This window comes from Solanum pennellii, chromosome 8 (genome assembly GCF_001406875.1).
Source record: "Solanum pennellii chromosome 8, SPENNV200".
Taxonomy (NCBI): Eukaryota; Viridiplantae; Streptophyta; class Magnoliopsida; order Solanales; family Solanaceae; genus Solanum; species Solanum pennellii.
This window is the reverse complement of record NC_028644.1, coordinates 26,828,554-26,851,722: the sequence shown is the minus strand read 5'-3', so window position 1 is coordinate 26,851,722 and position 23,169 is coordinate 26,828,554. Positions and strand designations below refer to the sequence as shown.

Genomic DNA, 23,169 nt, shown 5'->3' with positions numbered 1-23,169 from the left:
AATCTAATTACTTTTAATAAAAGCGACATCCAAAGGTTGGTTTGTTTAAAATATTCCTATTAATCATAATTTTTCTATTATGCATATTACTAAATTTTCATTTTACACCTATAATTAATTGTTTTATGAAGTATAGATATTTTGTTTACTTTCATATATAAAACTTTAGAATTCATGAAGTTAGCAAAAAAATCAATAATCCATATTTAGAGTGTGAAAGTACGTTGATATGAATAAGGAGATAATTATACTTATATCTATAGAGTAATATACAAATTCTATCAGTCTGTCGTCAAATCATGAACTTAATATCTCATGTAATGATGTAGAGGTGAAGAGATAACATATAATCCATCTGAGCATGAAATGCAAGATGATACTAGTAAATGTCATGATAATAATTAATTAAATATTATATTTATAATTAATCATTCAATTATTTGTACGTATAACCATCAATGTCTTACCTCATTTTATGAAATAGACAACAGAATATCGGAAAGTGATGTACAAAGCAAGTTTTATCAAGATTATTATGTTTGATCTTGAATGGATGTCAAGTGTAGTGATCATATCGTAGGCAATGACATATAAATGGTAATTCATCGGAGTACGAAATATGTTGATTATATACTCCTCGAGTAGTTTAACGAATCAAGTTCTATATATTAGTGGTTTACATATTAAATACATTAGCAATAAAGAAATACCGGTGATCAATTAAAGGAGATTTCACTACTACAAAAATTAAATTTAGCGGCAATTGTTTTGCGACAATGAGTTAATTGCCGCTATGTATAGACGCGGGGCAAAATATTAACGGCTAATGTATAATGGCCAACAATAAGCATATTTTTAGTTGCAATTCTAAAGGAAAGCCACAAAAGAGCCTCTTTTTTCTAAAAATAAAACTCCCGCATTTCTCAAAATTATTTCTCCTCGCCTTTCTCCAAATTTTGGAGAGAAAAAAAACGTTTTCCTGCACTTTTAAGGTAAACATTACTAACCTAAAAAACTCTCCTACACAAATAAGGAAAATATTACTAAAAAGGATCTCCTAGAAAATAAGGATTCCCCAACCTAATTCATTAGATAAGCACACAAATAAATTATGTACTCTCTCAGAACAACGACATCCAACATCATATATTTTTGTCACGATAGCGAAGCCAGAAACACCAATCTTTTCAGAAGTTTGTAGGTATGTAGATCCTCTTTTTAACTCCTCTATTTCTATGATGTTCTGCTATCTTTGTTGCTCTGCATATTGTCATTGAGAATTCATCCTTGTATTATATTTTATATAATAATCATTCATCAATATTTAAGCATTAACTGGGAAGGAAACAAAAAATAAACGTGAGGACTTTATCATTTTTTAGGCGTTATTTGTGATTTCCAAGTTATTTTATTTGTAAAAGTATATTTTTTTTTATGTACGTGAACTCCAGCTGTTTTGACACGGTCAAGATCTCTTCTTTGAAATAATCAAGTTTTGTGATTAATACTCTCTGTTGTGACCCCATGATCTATGTGTTATTATGAGTTCTTTGTTATTTAAATACTTGAAATCATCATTATAAATTCTTGAAACATCAACCATAAGAAGCTTATTTAGGTAGATGTGAACTGTTCAGTTAGTTATTTTGATCATATCTTTTTATGTTAATAATCTACTTTAATTCCGAAGCCAGTGTTTACTTCTCTTGAACTGTCACATCTCTCTGTTTTTCAATTAAAGTTTTCTTCAATGTCTCTTAACCATAAACACGTTATAAATTAAATATTGAATTTATAGATGCTTTGATCATGTTTTGATTTAATATGACCTTCATGTTTGACATTTAAGAGTTCGTAATCTCGAAAGCAATAACTATTGTGTCTCACGAGTAACACAATTATCAACCTTTGTGTTTTCATATATAACTAGGCAGAAACTAAAACTCAATCAATTTGTTATTGTTCAGTTACATTAACGATAGTTAGGGACATACTTTCCAAAGTTATTTGACACTATAGGTTATTGATTTGTATGAGCTTGTGCAACCTTTCCTTATGAATACTGAAGCATCTAGTTCTCATTTGATTTTTTGCCTATGCTGTTGGGATTACAGTGCCTTTAGTTTTACCAGGAACTAGCTCTTTTCCCTGAATCAAAGATTTGCCCATTTGCATTGAATTGCTAATGGGACTCCATGTTATTGTTAGAATATGGAATGAATATAGAGTTAGTAAGTTTACCTGAGCCTGACTTAGTTCCATGAGTCTGCAAACCTGTAAGTTCTTCTCCTCCTTGCTGCCCATTGATTAGATTATAAGGTGTCTTCAAACCCATAATGCTCCCACCTGGTGAAGGTCAATTGATTTTTTTCTGTGGTATAGATGTTGGAGTGAGTAAGAGACATTAGCATTGACATAAAATAATAGACATTTCAATCTGCACGAAGACTTAACTAGGTGAATTTATAACAGAGATCTTTATTGGATGGAAAAAAATCCTTCGTTTGATGCCTAAGCTGCTACAGACCACTTTTGTCCAACAATCAGGATCCTTTTTTTGAACCTTACTCTTTTAAGCGCTACGACTTTATCATTAACAAGGTCACGACCCTTGTATTCACTACTGTAAGTCCCTTGGCTAATCTGCAAGAATAGAACGCTATTACACAACCTAAAAACTATGGAACTAGTATATTTCAATCTCCACCAACCCTTCACTAGGTGAATGTATAATAGGGACCTATTAATTCTCCCTAAATAGGCATATGGAACAAGGGGACAAAATAACAAGATTCAAAATTAGGAGAAACGAAGAAGCAGAAGAAAGATAGAGGATATATAGAGTAAATAAGATTAGGTAAGAGCAACCTAATACAAAAGAAACCGACTTAAATTTGTTTCAGGAAAAACGAGAAAAATACAAATAGTGGAGGGATTATAACCCAGCAAAAAAGTGGAAAGTTAAGTACCATAACTTGAAACACCAAAAAGTGCGTAGTCTTTTCATCATTTTCAGTCATTGGAATTGTCTATCTCCCTATGCTTTGAAATCTGCATGCTATCAAGCTATTGATATTCAACTCAGTGCACAACATACAAGCAGTAACATCAAAATTTGGAAATAACATATTCTTCCATGGTTCTAAGCTCAAAAATATGGAAGAAACAAGAATTTTCACAACTCTACCACCAAGTCAATTTTGTTCCACATCCCTTTTCGGCTAAGGAATATGGAAGAAACACGCATTTCCACAACTCTAAGGTTAACAAACCCATCCAAATCCCTCTTTCGTGGCCATATCTCTTTCCAACGAAGGAATCGGAAATTTTTTGTTACATGACTCCTTTTTTCATTTCAAGGTACTGTTAAGTACTGAAACCATTAAAAGAAAGGAAGGAAACCCCCAATAATTTATTGGACACGGGAAATAAATACCATTCAGGTAAAATTTCGCAACTGAAGAGAGAGTGTTCATGTTTGGTAATTCCCTTTTGCCTATATATTATTGTTGTGTTGACTTTCATATGAACTCGAGCTTAGAATCTGTTGAGAATCTCTTTTGCTAAACTCTGTTAAGTCTAACGACCGGTAGAACCTAAGCGGTGGTCACAACTCTTTTCTGATTGTTTGATAAAAGTGGTCAGCAACAGCTGATGTAATAAACGGAGGATGAAAATTTCAAGGTGAATTCTTATTCATTAGATTTCTACTGTAAGAGGATATTAACAATATTATGCACATTCACAATCACACACAGCTAGAAACAAACCATGATATATTACATAGAGAGTGGGAAAACTGGTATCAAATTTATCACCTTATAATCCATCAGAATAAACTATTAAGTTACAACACAAACTAATCTAAAAAAAGGACTATGTCATATCGCATTGTGATTGATCCCCTTAGGTGAAGGCTAATACGCAGAGAACGTTCTTTTTAAGTGCTAGCATCAGAAGAGTGCCAAATGACCAGAGTTTATTATTCTAGAGCATTTTGTTGAACCATATGTGTTTTCCATTTGATAACTTTCAATTATTTTTTCATTCTAGGCGACATAGGGACAATAAGGCCTCATGGTCCTATTTTAATAAAACATGTCTGGAAACTTCCTCCCGAAAAGACAACTCATGTGTCGTTTAATAGTTGTAACCAATCTATTGGGAAAGAAGGGCGAAAGATTGCTAGCTTTCTAGGAATTGTTGTGAGACCTTTAGAATTAACACCTATACATGTAGATGATTGGAGAACTTTTGACAACGAGCAAAAGAGAAATTGGTGGATTTTGTAAGTGTATTAGTATTATTACTAGGTGAACAAACTCAATTTATACATGATATTATCTTTTAAATATTGACTTTTATTTTGAGAAGTTCTCTTTCGAAATATTGAGAAGCGTTTGTCTTAAAGTCACTTGGAAAGAAATGCAAAGACTATAAGCGTAAAATTAAAGGTGACTATATGTCAAAATATAAGACTAAAGAATATTTGCCGAAAAAATAGAGACCAAATCTAATACCGAGAGATAAATGAAGCGGTCTAGCCGCTTATTGCGTTTCTTATAAAGAAAAGCTATAAACAAATCTTGAAAACACACCTACATATTTTAGTTATGCTACATTTTTTAAAATAATTTGTAAGATTTTTTTAATTATATAAAAAACATAGGCCTACCAAGGAAGTGGATCTGATGAAACAAAATAACGAGAAGTTGCGAGCACCAGCAACCACAAACAACCAACAGCCACCAGTATGTAAGGTCAAGAACAATGTTATTACGTGGGCAAAAAAATTGTCTGACTTACAAATCTTGCACTCTTTCTTTAATTTCTTTCATGTATACAATTCGTTATTTGCTGTGGGGATGATCATCAAGCTCGGTGTCTCAATTCGGTGCCCTAGAGAGGTAACCTTATCCCCTTTTAGATTTGTTTTACTCATATATTGTTTGTTTATATTTTAGGATATTTCAATATTACAATAGTTTAAGCTTCATGTTTGCATTAATTCATTTCTTTTAGGTGTAATTTTAGTTTTGCATATTATATGTGTCTAAATCGGCGTAGTTTAGTTTAGTTTAGTCGTTGTTTGAGTTGTATAAGTAATGTTACCCCTTTTTTAGTGTTATTGTGTTCATTTCTACTCTGTTTTCATTTATGTAGCTTAATTATAATCTTGTTTGAGTTATATAACCAATTTTCCTTTATATGAAAGCATGAGGTTTGCTATTAATATGTTCTCCCTTTGTTTCCTTTCTGTAGCGTATTGTATTCTTATGTTACCAATAGTTGTAGGTCAAACACAATTAATTTTAAGAAACAAAACTTTATGTCTTGCCTTCTTTAATTGAAAATAGAGCTAAGTATGACTCAAATTTTCACTTTCCGTTCTGAATTTAGATTAAATATTAAGTCATTGTTGTTGGGTAATGTTCATGATGTTTACTAGTTTGTTAATACTTAAAGGTTGAACATGTTTGGTATTTAAAGTTATGAGGCTACAAATAGGTGTTCATCCCTTTAAAATTCATTTTCTTTAAAATATAAGATTCTTCCTAAGTCATATATTCAGCTAGGTTAATTTTGAGACAATTTTAGCCTCTTAAATGAATTTCAAACATTTTTCTTCTTTTAGTCTCAAATTTGTTTCTCATCTTTAATTTTATTTCTTTTGAGATGTTCAGTTCTATGTTCAATTTCTCCTTTTTTTTTAACAAGGTCGTTTGGATATTTATTCAAGATGTTTTTAAAATGAAGTTGATTTAATTGTTCTTAAATATGAAATTTTTTCACTTCTAAAACATTGTTCTTCTAGTTCTTAAGAGGACCAACTTGCCGTTAAAAAAATTATTGCAGTTTTTCGTTTCTTATTAAATCTAAATTCTGAATTTGAAAACATAAAAGTTTTACTTGTGCTTATATTTTACTCTCATAATGTTGAGTATTATGGGTGATTGTTTGTTAAAGCTTTCACCATGTGTAAAATCTATTTGAAATGCTTATGTTGTTTTAAGTTTGTTTCCACATCTCCTTATTTATGTTTTAAATAATTGTCATTGTCAATGTTTAGCTTGATAGTCATTGGTGATCACTCATACTCTTGTAGCTTTAGCTATTGTAGTTCCATCATATTTTCAGTTTGTTTAAAGGAAAAAAATGTTAATATGCAGCTTATCTTATTGTGGAAAGGACAATAATCCATCATGAGATAAAGGAAGGAATAGACAATGTGCTACCAAAGTTGGCTTTATCCTTAAAGAGTACCACTTTGGTGAAGTACTTTGCCTCTGGGATACTTCAATTGTTATATTGAAAAAGCAGATTTAGTTTTTGCTAAAACATTTGTAATTCAAAATACCTTGTCTGGATTTCCAAAAATTATGAACCAATTACAAATCGAAGCGGTAGATGTCTGATGGTTGCTCGTGCTTTACATAGAGCTTTATTTAGGGTCGATTACAATTCTTTGATTGACTTTTGTTGTCCTTTGCCTACTCTCTTTTTGATTCATTGACTTAGGACCTATTTGGATTGACTTATGACTTATAAGTCAAACGCCATAAATTAGAATTTCCAACTTATGGCTTTTGGCTTATTTTTGTCTTTAAAATAAGTGCTTATAAACACTGTTTAACTTAACCCAAACACTTAAAAATTGCTTAAAAGTTATTTTGGCTTAAAATCACCTGAATAAGCAATCCAAACGGGCAATTAGCTACACCGTTATTTCTCAAAATTATAGATCATGTGTAATTTTGGTTGTCTTTTTCTTTATCAAAACCAATCTCTGAGAGAATTTCCATGTTTCTTTGAAATGTAAAGAATTTAGAGCTATTATTTGTTTGAGAGATTCTAGTCCAAAGTACAACCATGAGATAACATTCATTGTTTCCCTTGAACCCAATTGATTATTTTTTCCTTGGTTCTTGATTAGAAAGTGTGCCACAAGCTTCTCCCTAGTGAAGGCTGATCCTTTTGCTTAGAAGGTATAATAGGGTGAAGTGCAGAGTCTCTGTGGAAACACCATCTGCCTAAAGTTCTTTTCTTTTCCATGCTTTATCAGTTCCTTATGATTAGCAAGCTAAAATTCTCATGCTACTTCATCTTATTCCTTAACTATTTGGCAAGACTCTACTTTGGAAAAATGTAACTTCTTATTATGAGTATCTTAATTCATGATGAAATTTATTAAAAAGAAGATTTTTTAGTTCATGATGGAATATCTAGATTGTGGATAAAAAAATATGGAATAAGGGTACCAAAATTTTATAACATAATTTGTTCTTGAGGTGTCTTAGGTCTCTTCTCATTGTTTTTATTGTTTTTGTTAATCTTATTTTTTTGAGTTTTCCATTGTTCTTCCTGTTGATTTGGGTCTTCTTCTATGTAATGATGTTGCCCTGGGTCTACTTGTGATGTTGTATTATTTTCCAGTCACTCAACTACATATTTTGTTGTTCAGTTCTTACTTGATCACCCTTATTTTTGTTCTTTTCTTCTGCATTGAGTCCATGTTTGAACTTGTTGCATGCAACTGAAACATGTGGTTAGTTCTAGAGATTACACATGCTTGTGGATTTTGTGCTCCTACTTTTCCTCTTTCTCTATTTGTTCTTTCTGGAAGCGGACCATTGAGTTAAAGTTCATTGCAGGGGATTGTCATTCACACTACTGCTTTACCTCGTGACTACTCCTTCTCATTTCAGTAACACATATGAAGTGATTATATCTTAATTTTTACTGACTCTTCTCCTTTCCTCCTCTATATTCTAGAAAAGAACATATATTTATGGATGAGGACTAATTCATTGGTTGGGTGAGTTGGCCTTAAGCGTCATTTCCTTGTGGAAAAGGAAATAGTTTCTCTAGTAAGGTCTTATACTGTTTATTGTGTGCTACATAATCTGTGTGCTGCAGTTTTTAGCTTATTGTAAGATGATTTCTTATGATAAACAACAACATACACAATGTGAATGCATATTAATGCTACACACTGTTAATTACATTATAAGATGTTTGTATCTTTGTCCCAACACCATATGTTTGTTTTATTGAAGTAATCATATCTCTTCTTTTTTTATTTTCCTTCTAGAAAAATTGTCACGCTTATGTATTCAAGGAAATGTTAAGTTTTGTATTTCATAAAGTATCAAAATTATCAATTATATATTTTTTCTCATGCTAACATGATCGCACAAATAAAAAGAAGTGGATATGTTTGAAAAAAAAACTACAAGATCTTTTTTTTCTTTCAAAAGGAGGAAAAGTTCATGTATTGGTTTAGTTAATGGGGATCTAATTTCTATTATTATATAGTGAAATTTTCTTATGTGCATTTCATGTGCAGAACTTTTAAGGAAATTGAGGTCAAGTATTGACTTCAACATGCTCAACTTTTGGATTGATGATTTCATAAAGATTTATTTGAAAATTTACTGGAGATTTTAATTCATTTTTAATTAGGAGGAGTTAATCAGTTGGTTTTATGTTGAGATAATAAGATTTAGTTAGATATCAATTTTACTTGAGATAGAAAAGATAATTTATTTTGACATTGTTTACTTTTACAGAAAACTTATTATATTGCCATTTTGTTATTTGATTATAATATTTGAAAATATTTTCTTTATATAGTATTTGCTTGTCATGAAGAAGATAGTTTTGAATGCATAGATTGTTTGTATTTATGTGTCTTGAGAAAAACTATATATAGATTTTTCTAGGATGTCTAAAGAAAGTTGATAGTGATACTAGAATATTAATATGACATTTAGCAAAATATAAAGTAATGTCACCAATTTTTATGACATTCAATAATAGCATTTGTTGACATTAACTTAAGTGTCAGAAATTTCAATGTGACATTTTATAAATGTTACAAGTAAGTATCTTGAATTTTTTTTTACCAACATTTAACCTAAATGTCAGAAAGTGTAAGTGACATTTCATAAGTGTCGAAAAAATAAATGTCATATATCTCATATCAACATTTACATAAATGTCAAAAATAAATGTCATATATTTCATACCGACATTTACGTAAATGTCAAAAATAAATGTCATCTCATACCAACATTTACCTAATTATCGAAAATAAATGTCATATATATCTCATACTGACTTTTACCTAAATGTCCAAAATAAATGTCATATATCTCATACTGACATTTACCTAAATGTCAAAAAGTAATGTCATATATCTCATACTGACATTCACCTAAATGTCAAAAATAAATTTCATATATTTATTATCGACATTCACATAAATGTCAAAAAATAAATGTAGTAATAAACTTACAAATATTTACATATATATGTTGTAAAGTAAATGACGCAAATTCTTTTCAACATTTTCCTAAATATAACAAATTCTTCTGACAAATACCTAAATTTCGAAAAAATTCTCAATACTAAAATTTACGACATTTGGTCCAAATGTAAAATAAATGTCAGTAAAAAAATTGTGACACTTAAAAATCATAATACAATATTTAGATAATGTCGTTGTATTTTCACTTTCTTGTAGTGTTGGCAAGCAGTCCGCCTTCCTTCGGTGTAGGTTTCATTATACTGGATTCCACATTAGCTCATTTGGTCTATGTCGGTTAAGGCAAGATGTCCTAAAAGGTAAAATGAAGTAAAGGAATGAACTCTAACTAGGATGACCTAAGGGGTTTAGCTTAATCTAGGTAAGGGTATGTGACTCCACCTAAACATTGCACTAGTTATCCTTGAGGGAAGTCTTAGGAGGATGTTCTTATATATGTATATGCTTATAATTGTACATGATATGTATATGATGATCATGCATATTGATGATACTATATGATTAAAGGTTTCACTTATGAATATGTGTTTGGTCTTTATTGCTAAGGTATGATGAGACGTACTCTTAATGATATGCTATGTGAAGTTGAACATTAGTCATGATTCTTGTTGGGTTACTTGATTGAGTAAGGTTATGGTGCTTTGCTTAGTCATTTCACTAGTTGACTTAATGAGGGTTCATGAGTAATGGTCTTGCTTTGGTTATGATGTTAGGAACTCTTTTCCATGCTTGTTGATATTATAGCTTGATGGTAGAGTTGTCTTGATTGTGTGCTCAATTACCTGATATACATGTTGGTTTGACTAGACTTAGTATTGTTGGTCTTGTGATATACATGATCTTGACTTAATAAATATGTCTTATTGATTGGTATGGTCTTCTTGAATGTGCAAAAGACTTTTCAAAGTAAAATTCATGCTTTAATGGAGTGTCCTTTTTTAGCATGATCTTATGATGTGTGTGCATATGATCTCATACTTAGTACAAGTGGTGTACTAACCCCATTTTCTCCCTTTCACCCAACATTTTAGGTTCCGTCGTTGAAGGGATTTTGAGACGACTTTGAAGAATGAGTTGGAATTCTCACTCATCCAAGTTGGGTAGGTCCTCACTTTCCGAGGGCAATGCCATTATCAAGCTTTTGATGTTATTCTAGTTATAAGATTTCTAGTTCTTTCTTTTTCATTTGAGTACTAAAGAGTGTATAGCCTATATTTGTCCTTATTACATTGATGTATGGGATATGCCCAATTGATATACTCTTGTTTTAGATGGTTATGAGATGAGACGTCCGTTTAAGACTATGTTAAGTATCTTATATAAAAGTAGAAGACTATGTAATCTTCTTATACGAAGGGCCTATATATATACTCGGCATGAATAAATTATGTGTATGAGAGAGGTCTATGTAAACCTCAAGATAAATATAGAAAAGTTTTAAATTTTTTTCATTTTGACCTATGAAAGTAATGATGTAAGCTAAGAGGCTAGTCTTAGTACTCAAAGAGGACGACGACGCCGCTTACGTCTAGGGGGTGCTCCCCGGATGTCACATCATGCTCTCCTGTGGTTAGCTTGCATCTACATGATTAATTGCATGGTGGTTAAGAGGGTCGTATCCTTCCGTATTTAGCTTGGTTAGTATGTTGAGATGCTTACCATGGTAGTGGGTCTATTATGGTAGTATGTTGAACTTAATAGACAAGATTTCAAGATAAGTTAGCTTGAATAGGGTTAGCCTGGAGAAGTATTTAGTATGGATGGTAGTATGGGATGCCATCTATACATTGCACAAGTATGACTTGAAGCTATCTAAGACATGACCCCTACATGATGTATGTTTAGATTGGATAGTTCCTTGAAATATGAACTAGGTCTATTAGATGACTCTTATGATAATATGAACAAGTTAGGGTGATTTCAAGAAATGCTTATTGATGAAGTATTATGGGATGCTTCACATGCATTGCACAACTGTGTTTTGAGATAGCCTAGGGGTATAGTGCTCATATGGTATGATTAAACTTAGGTCTTAGTTATGAAAGTGAACTATGATCAAATATGACCAAAGAGAGGCACTTAGCTTTGGTAGTAGTATGGGATGCTACCTTATCCTTTCACAAGTATATGTGGAGGTGGCTTGTGATATAGTTCATTTGAGTAAGAATGACAAAAAGGGTTAAGTATGAACTCATATATGTCTTATGATGCTTTAATATGCTTATGATATTCCTTATATGCTTATGTTGTTACTCTTATATTTATGTCTATTGTTGACTAACCCTTTGATATATATTATGTTGATATGTAGTTTCAATACTGAGTACTGAGTACATATTGTACTAACGCATATTGCCTACATGTTGTCCATGTAGGGTCTTGAGAAGATAGAGTTGCTTGAAGGGTAGAGTTTCAAGGTTTCTGAGAACAAAAGAAGTGGTGAGTCCTCAAAGCTTAGAGGATGAACCTTTATGTTCCTTAATGTTTTCTTCATATTTTAGATGTTATGTGGGATGCGTCCCAAGATGTTTCATTCTTGTCAAAGTTAGATGGTTTATGAGACAATGTTATTAGAGATGCTTCCACTTTTATGAAATACCTTTTGGTTTATGCTTAAAGAAAGTTTTTAAATTCCCTCCATTTATGCGTGATATTATGTAATGAAGTCAAGTGGCTTGTACAAGACCTCCGAGAAGTTGAATACGCCGTGTTGCGATTTGAGAATGCCCTAACTTCTAGGAGGTACTCTTGGTTCGGGACATTGCATGATTGGCTTTACACGAAAATCTCACCCATGAAGGGTGTAATGAGGTTTAATAAGAAAGAGAAGCTCATTGCCCGTTTTGTAGGCCCATATCAAATTTTGATATGTGTTGGCAAGGTTGCTTATGAGTTCATTTGCTAAATAAGTTTGCATCATTGCATCCCTTTTTCCATGTCTCTATGTTGAAATTGTGTGATGGAGATACGACATCTATAGCTCTCTTAGAAGGTTTGGAATTGATGGGAGTCTTCCTTATGAGGAAGTACCGATTGAGATTTTAGACCAACACGTCGAAAAATTGAGGAACAAAGAAGTTGCTTCCATGAAAGTGTTATGGAGAAATCATTTAGGTAAAGGTGCTACATGGGAGGTTGAGGCCAATATGATGTCCCGATATCCTCATATTTTTCCTTGTCCTCCTACTTTAGCTTGAGGTATTGAGTTCCTCATGGTTTTCTTTTTGTTGCGATGTCATGTCTGTTTTAGGTATTTCTATGATTTCCTTATGTTATGCATGTTCATGAGAAACTTGTGTTCTGAAAGAAAATGTGTTTACATGATTGATTGTCCCTCATGTTGTTGTTCATTGAGTATAAGTTACCTGTAAACTTCATGAGATGAATTATTGAACATGTTTTAGCTTGGAGTTTAATTTCCTTCTTGGAAATATATTTATTGAGTATAGATGCATACAGGTTCCATGAGATTGTGTTAAGCATGTTTTATCTTGGAGATGATAGTTCCTCATTGAACAATAGGATTGTTGAAATTTCATGCATATTGGGTTGCTAGGTCTACTTCCTACCTTTCTTATGATGTATTCACTATATTTAGCTTGGAGTTGATGTTTCCTCCTTGGTTGTGTGCATTTTGATGAGTTGCATGCATGATTGACTGCTAGTATTAAGTCTTTTCCGTTAAAAGGTTTCTAGAATTCCATTCAAGGTTAGGACATGCACCTATTGGAGCTATGAGACACATGCTTAGTCTTCACCACTCTAAAAATAAACAAGCTTTAGACAACTGTGACATTTGTCCTCCTCTCTAAACGAACTAGGAAGTCTTTTCCAACTTCTAGACCTGCTAGTGTTTTTGACTTGCTAAACCTAGATGTATGGGGACAATTTCATGTACTACTTTTGATGGCAATAAAATGATTTTTACAATTGTGGATGATCATTTCTTAACTTGGATCTAATAATTAAAGTTAAATTGAAAATGCATGGTACTTATGAGGGCCTTCATGTAACATCTCGAAATTTTGGAAAGAAACAACAAAAGTTTTTTTGTTGCAGGTTGTGTCTATGGGTCCTATCTACGAATCGTAGAAGCTTCTACAGGGCATAGATGAAACCATTCGAGATGAAAAACAACTTTCAAAAGCAAGTCCGAGTACCCTTTTTTTATGGTTCACAGGTTAGTTATTCAATCCTTTTACGAGTCATAGATAAGTCTCGTAGGTGATTCTAAGACTTAAGTAATATTTTGAGGGTAAGTTGGTTGCTGATATTTGGGTTTACGGGCTGTAGACCAGTCTCATCAAATTTGGTAAAACACTTTAGAAAAAAGTCACTATACTTTTCTACGGTTGTAAGTCAAAATAGCAGAAGGGTTTGACAGTTATTTTTAAGGGTTTTGTAAGTCTTTTTCCAAAGTAATTAATTCCTACAATAGGTAATTTAAATTATTATACTAAGCCGTGTATAAGTCTTATGGGTCCTAAAACTACTCACTCTAAATCATTCTCCTAAATTCCAAAATTCCATCCAAGATCACCCCCAAAATTGTCTCAAGAGCTAAGGATGGAGAAAGCTAGAGTTTGGCTTGAATAACTCTAATTCAATATAGATTGTGGGAATTTATTTCTAAGGTATGTTAATATTCACCTACGGAGTCTTTTCCTCCGTAGAGTTCCTAAAATATCAAATTTTACGAGTGAAATTCTAAATCAAAGTTAAGGTTTTGTCAATCCTCATAGGTGTAATACCTCTAAAACGACTTAGGTGAAGCTAAATCGTAACATGTATTTCATGAGGGTCTAAGGTCCTAGGTTGATAATATGGTAATGAGGCAGTGTCTAATGATTTAGGTGAATTGGAAGTCCTACGTCAAGGGACGACAAAGACGTTCGACGACTAGTCACCTACGAGCTTCATGTATGTTTTATGTTCTTATATGTGTGTGTGATGAGCTTATGAGGTCCCTATATTCCAAGTTTCATGAAGTTTGGAGGTCAAACGTCCATGCCGTTCAATGACCTTGTGTGTCTTAGCATGTTTCGTCGAGTTTTATGTGTTCGTTTTGAATGAAATTAATGTGGGAGGTCCTGAACTTGTATACAAAGATATTCGGGTTGGAAAAATCCGGGCAAACATCCCCAAGGACCAACAAAGGGTCTAGACCAGCCCAAATGACTAAGGCAATCGATAGCCAGTAGGTTGGTCAATGCCCCATCTATGGTGGGCGTGGGTCAAGACTTACCCTGTGGATCTTAAGCTCCCACAGGCCAGTAATTGATCCAAACGAAGTCCATCGACGACGTCCCATCATTGTATAAATGGTCCGTCGATATGGCAGGAGTCAATGGGTCTGTCTTCTGCGCAACTTTACTATAAAATGCAAGGGTGAATTGGTAAATTCACCCTACGTCCAAATAAGAGTTTGGGAAGTTTCCTAAGGGTATTATAGGTATTTTAAGAGGGTTTATAAGTCCTAATTACCTAGATGAATTCATTATGCTAAAATCAAAACTCAAATTCTCTAGAACTCCATTGAAGCCAAAACTAAAGGAAGATCTTGGAATGAAGATTTCATTGGTGATTATTTATCAAATTCGTGGTTTAGATTCATTGAGTTATGGTTATTCATCCTTGAAACTCTCTTCATCAAAGAGCCCAAAATTCAAAGAGATTTCTGAAGTCTTAAAAAAATGAACATGTCCAATTCTGTAATCAATCCATGGGTTCTTGCATTAAAGGTTTTAAATCGTTGAATATTTATTGAATTGATGTTAGTTAGATGATTTTAACATAATAAACCTATGAACCCAAGTAATTCATGAACCCTAGTTTTTGACTTGATATTGTCTTAATGATTATGAATTCTAGTGTAGTTTTCATTGGGCTATCGAATGATGTAAGAATTATATTGAATGGATGTATACACTGTCATAGATTGCTAAATATATAATGAATTGACCTAGATTCATTAAGTAATATGATTTTTGTATTGAATTGATGATCATGGCCATGGGTAAGGGCCTTTTGGTATTGTTGTCACGACCCAAAAATGGACGTGATGGCACTCGTCTTATCTCACCAAGACAAGTCAGCCTAACCCAATAATTTCAATAAAATGCAGAAATAAAACCAAAGTCTGATAACGATTACTAATACGAAAACAATTCAACTTAATTCAATTCCCAAGACCTGGTAGTCACGTGCACAAGCCTCTAATTTAAATACTAGAATTGAAATAAAGTACGAGTCTAACATAAAGTTGTCTTTCAAGTAAAAACAAAGTCATAAACTGGAGTACCTCACAACCCTCCACAAGATGCCTCGGAAATGAAAAGAATGACAGGTATCACGAAGATCCGGGCTCGTAACCTACAAAAATTTGTAGAAGCAAGGGATGAGTACCAAACCACGCGGTACCGAACAAGCAAACCTCTAAACAAAAGTTAAGTGAACAAAATACGGGTACTCCTTGCGCCCTATTTAAACCCCCACGCTACAACATAACAGTTTATAGTTTACCAAACACACAACTCAATAACCATACTCTATCAGTTTACACATTCTCAATAACAACTCAATATTCAACAGTCACAATCTTCACAGAGAAACACTCACAAGATCAGCAAAGCACGTGTTCAAGTTCATCAATAATAAAATGTGCAATGCCATGAGATGCAATGTCAAATATAGTGATGCATGTCTTTCTTAACGATACACACCCGCTGTCTCTCAGTCCGGGATCCATGGCGGACATATCTGTCCATGCATCTGTCGCGGCGCACGACACGACCCTCGATAATAGTAACCTTCGCGGCGCGTGATACGTCCCTCGAAATATAATATTTATCGCGGCGCGCGATACGACCCTCGAAATGGTACATCCCTTTACCACAACCATGCCTCAGATACAATGCAAATGACATGCTCAAATGAAAATGAGGAGATAACCATTTTGATAACAAAGCGCAATTTACTACAAGGAATACAACACCAACAAATAAGCAACAAGTCTCCAAGTCATTCTCAACACTACACAAGGAAATACACGAATTTCATACGCTTAACAAGGGTTTAGAAATCCACTTGCCTTAGTCAATCGAATAATTACTCTTGGACTTGAGCCTTCCCTTTCCGTTGAGCTTCCGAACCAATGGAATCTATTCAAGTATATATTTACAATAAGGTTTCGGAATTAACAACACTCACACTTTTATTTGTTTAATCTTGACCTAAAAATTCACCCCAAATTTATAATCAAGTTCGTAATTCTTGATGCCAACTAACATTTCAACTATTATATTTTCCAAGTTCCAAGTCTAAGGTTAAGTCCCTCTTTTTTTTTCCAATACCAACTCTAATAATTCACCAACAATTAATTTTCTATTTTAATATAACAAAACTTAAATTATAATATGCTAACAATAGTAAGGATATTTCTATAAATTTACTCTCCAATACTTCCATCTAGTCAAAGGCTTAATCAGTAGAGGTCACTATCCTGATACATTCTCAACTTTACAAAATACAAATTTTTACATATATTTTCCTTTCCAATAACTTCCAACAACCCAATTTAATAATATCTTATTTTATAATGTGAACAATAAGAAAAGAAAAATAAATAAAAGAAAAGACAATATTAAAATTGATGGCTTTACGAAATGGAAAAAAAAATTTGCAAATTTAATAATCTGCATCCAAATTTTCCAAACATATATATATTAGATCATATCCTGGCAATCATTGCCAATGATTAGGTTATTATTATTATTTTAATTTTTTTACAACAATCAAAAATATTATAAAATAATTAATAGTTTGAATGTTGGTTAATACATTATTCTTTCTCTTTCTACCTACCATAAATTCCTATGCATATATATAATATATGATATATAATATTGAAAAACAAGTAGCAATTCAAAGCATAATCCATTCACGAGAATACATACATGCACTCGCTCGATGTCGCCGCCACAAGTCAGTTTTCTTTCCGCTTTTCTTTTCTTTTCTTCTAAATTACTTATGTTATTAAAAGTAGCACTCCTTATTAACCTATATTAATATTTCAGACTTGACCCATTATTATTAAAAATAATTAAGTTACCCCCAAATTAATTAATATAGTTAAATGTCTATTCAAAATTATCAAAAAATAACTTTTTTTGGGTCCGAGTCATTACATTATCCACCACTAAAAATCATGTTCGTCCTCGAACATAAGGTGAAAGAAAGTACCTGAAGCTTCAAAAAGTTGTGGATATCTAGCACGCATGTCAGACTCAGTATCCCAAGTTGCCTCTCCCACTGATCGGTGCTTCCATTGCACCTTGAAGCAATCTCCTTGGTCCTAAGCTTTCGAATTTGCCTATCCAAAATAGCTATAGGCTCCTCTTCAAATGTCAAGTCTTGACCCAACTCCACAAAATCAAGTGAAAGCACATGATATTCATCCGGAATATTCTTTCGAACTATAGAGACATGGAAAACAGGATGAACTGCTGACAAACTAGGTGGCAACGCCAACTTATAAGCCACCTCTTCCACTCGGCTCAAAATCTCAAAAGGTCCAATGAACCTAGGGCTAAGCTTGCCCTTATTTCCAAACCTTATCACACCCTTCACGGGTGATACTCGGAGCCAAACATGATCACCCTCCATAAACACCAAGGCTCTAACTCTCTGGTCTGCATAACTCTTCTGTCGACTCTGAGCTGTCAATAATCTATACTGAATCATACTGACTTGCTCCATAGCATCTCTTGGTTTATGCTCAATCAATTAAGGAATCTAAACTTGGTAGGATTGCTAGAAACTTGAAGAGAAGTGGGTCAAGTGATCAAAGTCAACCTAGGCTCAATAAGAAGGTTTCATGTCAAGAAGAACCTAGGGTGCTACGGTGAAACTTGAGAATGGTAGTGGTTCTCAAGTTGGTAGCCTACATGTGTTACTTGTGGAAAGAGGCACTATGGGGAATGCCTATTGGGTAGCGGGAGTTGTTTTGGATGTGGTAAATATGGACACAAAGTGAGGGAGTGTCCTACTAGATATGGTAAGCAAGTTCCTCCTAATGCTCTGAAAGGTGATGCTCCAAAGAAGAATCGTTTCTATGCACTTCGAAATCAACGAGCAAAGCCGGATGAGGGTGATGATGATGATGGTAAGTTCTTAAATTTCTTTCTTTAGTATTATGAGTTCCTTCTAAGTGGGGGAGTATGGTAAGTAGATGGGATATAAATCCATAGAAGCATGTTGCATCTGCATGTGTGTAACACTTCGAAAATTCAATACGTCTTCTAGATCCTAACTTAAGTTTCATAAGGTTTAGACACTGTTTTAAGGTCCATTTTAATGAATATAAGTCATTTCGGAAGTCTAGAAACCAAAACATCCAAGAACGTCCATGACGTCTGGAAACTAGTTCAAGGAGGTACTAGCGTGCCTTAGCCTATTTGACTAATTTTTAGAAGTCGAAAAAGTATGAAAATTTGTGGAAGGGTGTATAACATGAGCTTAAGCTTATTCATGGTCAAAACATCCGGGTACGACTCCCCAAGTACCAACCAAGGTCCCTTGAGGAGGATCCTCGCATTTTGGGTCAAAGAACTGCCAAGGTAGTGTGACCAACAACTGGGAGTCATCGATTCGTGTGTCAATCGATGATGGAATCATTTGCCTCATCGATGAACACTTAAAAATTTTCCCCAATACTGGTTTTGGACCATTCTCTAACCGAAATAACGGACCAACAGGATGGAGGGTCCTGTGGCCGTCGTCTCACAGACGGACCGTCGATCCGAGTCTCGTCTATGAGCGGTCTAATTTGCTGCATGTTTCAGTTTGTTCCAATAAATAAATTATGGGTTTAGGTAGTTAGTTAGGTGTTAATAGAAGCCTAATTAATTTAATTAAAACCCCATATAAAGACCCCAACCCCATTAGACTAATCAAAACTCACAAAATCAAACTCTCTTCTTTCTCTCTCTAGATGAAGAACTCCATTGAAGACCAAGATAGGGGAGGGTTTAAGGGCTGAAAAGATTCAAGTTTCACCATCAATATTCATCAATTATTAAGGTATGGGATCTAATTTTACCTTTGAGACCTCTATTCTCAAAGGGTTCCATCAAATTGATTTTCAAAGTTGAGTTTTCAAGTGGGTTTCATCCATTCTCGAAATTGATGTTATGAATTGATTGTGTATGATTTATTTTGGATATTATGAATATATTAACATGTATTATAGACTAATTATAATATATCTTGATGGTTTGGTCTAGTTTGTTGAAGATGACCTTTACCCCTTATACCCTAGGTTATGATCTTGATATAATTTAGGTTTTATTGGTTCAATTAACTTTGTTATTGGTTGAATTACTACTATATGATGTTATTATACTAATCATTAATTAATTAGGGTGATTTATAGTCGTTTCATTCTAGTTCTTGAGAAGTGATCTAGGTTATGAAGTATGTTGTGAATTGACCTAAGTATTCTGTCTTAAGCTATGAACTAGTATTGAATTGTGATGTAGTGATTCTTCTATCCTTATTATCATGTTGGTCATTGAATTATGATGATGTTATACCTTAATTGGTTTTAATTAAGGGTTGATGGTAAGACCTTCATGATGAACTATGAATGAGACTTGGTAATTCTTGTGATCCATATCCTTTACTTCAAATTATGGTTAATTGTGATTAAGTCATGATTTTGTATGGAGTATTCCTTGTATTATGATTGATAGGGTGGTATGATGTTTAATTGAAATGTCTTGAATATGATTTGAGAGGTTTTGACTTAAGATTTAAATGTTATAAGGATGGTGTCGATTTACCAATGTGTCTTATCATGATATGAAGATTTTAATATGCCTATATTAATTGTAATGAAAACAATACTCATGCAATTATTATTCAGCTATGATGATGATGCTTATACAAGGGCTAGACCCTATGACCTACAATAAGCTATGATGATTAATAAAGACATTACATACATTTCAAAAGGGACTTAGCTTAACATCGAGTGAACTTGAAAAAGGGAGGCGTTGACTTTTCATAGAGGAAGATCACCCTATAGTTCAACATGTTGTGTTGACTCTCGAATGTGGGATACTCATCCAATGGATTCCCATGAGAGGAGGACCCAATTGCTAAGTGGTATATAGAGGGATTACACATATCTCTTAGTTCTTGAACTATGTTGTCCCCACATGAAGACTAGCTAGTGGATCCACCTAGAAAGTTATGTTTATGTTTGGTTTTACTTTGGCCGGTTGACCAGCTTCCTTCGGTGTAACGTCTTACAACACCGGATTCCATACTTAGCTCTTGTGGTCGATGTCGGTTAAGGCAAGTGTTACCTAAACTAAAATGAAGTAATGAAGTACAAACCAACTAGGGTAACTTGAGAGGTTTAACTTAGCTTAGGTAGGGGTATGGGACTCTACCTATGCCTTGCACTAGTTTGCCTTGAGGGAAGTCTTAGGAGGTTGTTCTTATGTATGAATATGCTTATGATGGCACATGATATGTATATGATGAACTTGCACATTGTCGATACTATATGTTCAGTGGTGTCACTTATGAATATATTTTGGTCTACATTGTTAAAGTATGATGATATGTACTCTTAAATGCTATGCTATGTGAACTAGGATGTTAGTCATGATTCTTGTTCTGTTACTTGATTGAATATGGTTATGGGTCTTTACTTGGTAATTGTACTTGTTGACTTGATAAGGGTTCATGGGTAATTGTCTTGCTTTGGTTATGATGAAATGTACTCTTATTCATGCTTGTTTCTATTATGACTTGATTATAGAGTTACTTGACTATGTATTCAATTATATGACATGCATGTTGAATTGACTAAACTTGCTGTTGTTGTTCTTCTGATGTACATCCCTATGACTTAATGAACATGTCCTATTGGTTGGTATGGTCTTGTTGAATGTGCATAAAGTTTTTGAATGAGAAGTGGATGTTTATTGAAATGTATATTATCTTAGAATGTTTTCATAGTATGTTTGCATATGGTCTCATACTAAAAGTCGTGTACTAACCCCATTTATTCCTTTTCCCCAACATTTTATGTTCCGGTCGTTGAACGGCTTTTGGAGAATACTTTGGAGAAGACTTGGAATTCTTGGTCATCCAAGTTGGGTAGGTCCTCACTTTCCGAGGGAAATGACAATATCAAGCTATGAAGTTGTTTAAGTATTAATACGCTTATGTTTCTTTCTTTTCATTTGATTACTAAATGTTGTATGACCTATATGTGGTCTTATTCAATTGATGTATGGGTTAGGAACATTTTATATACTCTTATTAGATAGTTATGACATGAGATGAATATTTTGAGACTATGTTATATTCTATATATCTATGTGCAATAAAAGTAGAAAACTAAGTAATCCTCCTATACGAAGGGTCTACGTATACTCGATATATATATATATATACTATGTGCATGAAAAAGTCTATGTAAACCTCCAATTAAAATTAATGAAAATTTTCAAATTTTCTGCTAAAATTTGACTTATGAATGTAATGATGTAAGCTAAGAGGCTAGTCTTAGTCCTCAAAGAGGACGACAACGCCGGTTACGTCTAGGAGGTATTCCCGGATGTGACAATGGTGTTTAGGAGTCTTGTTGGAATTGAATTTCATTGATTTCTTGCATTGTGTATCTCCTGAAGTTATAATTATGTTGTAAAAATGTTTTTATATGGTTTTATCTTTCATATTGGCCTGCTTCGATTATCAATTGCCTAAAAGTTGCATTTTTGAAAAATGTTGCATAGTTCACTGTTATAGCTGCCAGTTTACTGTAGAATTTTTGAGAATATTGACTAAATCATTCTTTGGTTGAAAGTTGTTACAATGTGTGTAGAACTGATGTATATGATCATGATAATGAATTGAAAAGGAGTTTTTGCTATTTCGAATAAAGGATGTGAGTCTTTTTGGCATGATGTGTTGTAGAATTGCTTCTAGTTTCTTGTTGTGCTGTGAGTCTCTTGATTATGTGAAATTGATGTTTCTTCTAGATGTTTGTATTGTATAATGTTTTATGTGGTATGGTTATGAGCTTCTATTTGAACCTCTATTCTTGGAAATGTTTGGAGAGTGGAAAGTGTCATTCGATGACGAATGTTGTCCAAGTGGGGAAGATTGTAATATGTCTAAAACGACTTAGGTGAAGCTAGAGCATAACATGTTTGTCATGAGGGTCTAAGGTCCCAAAATGGTTTGTAATGTGGTAATGAGGTAGTGTCTAAAGATTTAGGTGAAATGGATGTCAAATGTCAAGGGACGACTAAGACGTTCGACGAGTAGTCACCTATGTGCTTCATGTGTGTTTTATGTTCTTATACGTATTTGTCATAAGCTTATGATATCCATATATGAGTTATTATAGTTTTTATAGGCAGTGTGTCAAGTTTCATGATGTTTGGAGTTCAAACGTTTAAGAACGTCCATGACGTTCTAAAGGTTTTCCTAGAAATGACCTTGTGTATCTTAAAATGTTTCATCGGGTTTTATGTGTTCGTTTTGGATGAAATTGATGTTGAAGGTCCTAAACTTTAATACAAACGTATTCGAGTTGGAAACGTCCGAGAAAACATCCCCAAGGACCAACCAAGGGTCCTTGAGGAAGGACCCTTCACAAGAGCCTAAGGTTTTCTAGAAAAGACCAAACGACAAAGGAATCGACGGCCAATATGTTGGCCGATGATCAATGGTGGGCATGTTTAAAGACATAGACTAGGGATATTAAGCTCCCACAAGCGAGTCTCTGATCCAAATGATGGCCAGTCACGACGTCCCGT

The 23,169-nt window shown here is 33.5% G+C and overlaps 1 long non-coding RNA gene across 6 annotated transcripts; it reads left to right on the top strand.

Moving 5' to 3' along the window:
* The first annotated feature begins 914 nt into the window (after nt 1-914).
* Nucleotides 915-11,959, top strand: LOC107028237. Of its 6 annotated transcripts, XR_003579914.1 has the most exons (4): nt 915-1,201; nt 4,670-4,907; nt 7,653-7,868; nt 10,360-10,399. It is a non-coding gene; the product is annotated as an uncharacterized LOC107028237 (long non-coding RNA). The 6 variants fall into 6 exon arrangements; XR_003579918.1 differs by lacking the exons at nt 7,653-7,868; nt 10,360-10,399 and adding an exon at nt 11,704-11,959 and having other exon boundaries at nt 917-1,201; XR_003579916.1 differs by lacking the exon at nt 10,360-10,399 and having other exon boundaries at nt 917-1,201; nt 7,774-8,080.
* The last annotated feature ends 11,210 nt before the right edge of the window (nt 11,960-23,169 follow it).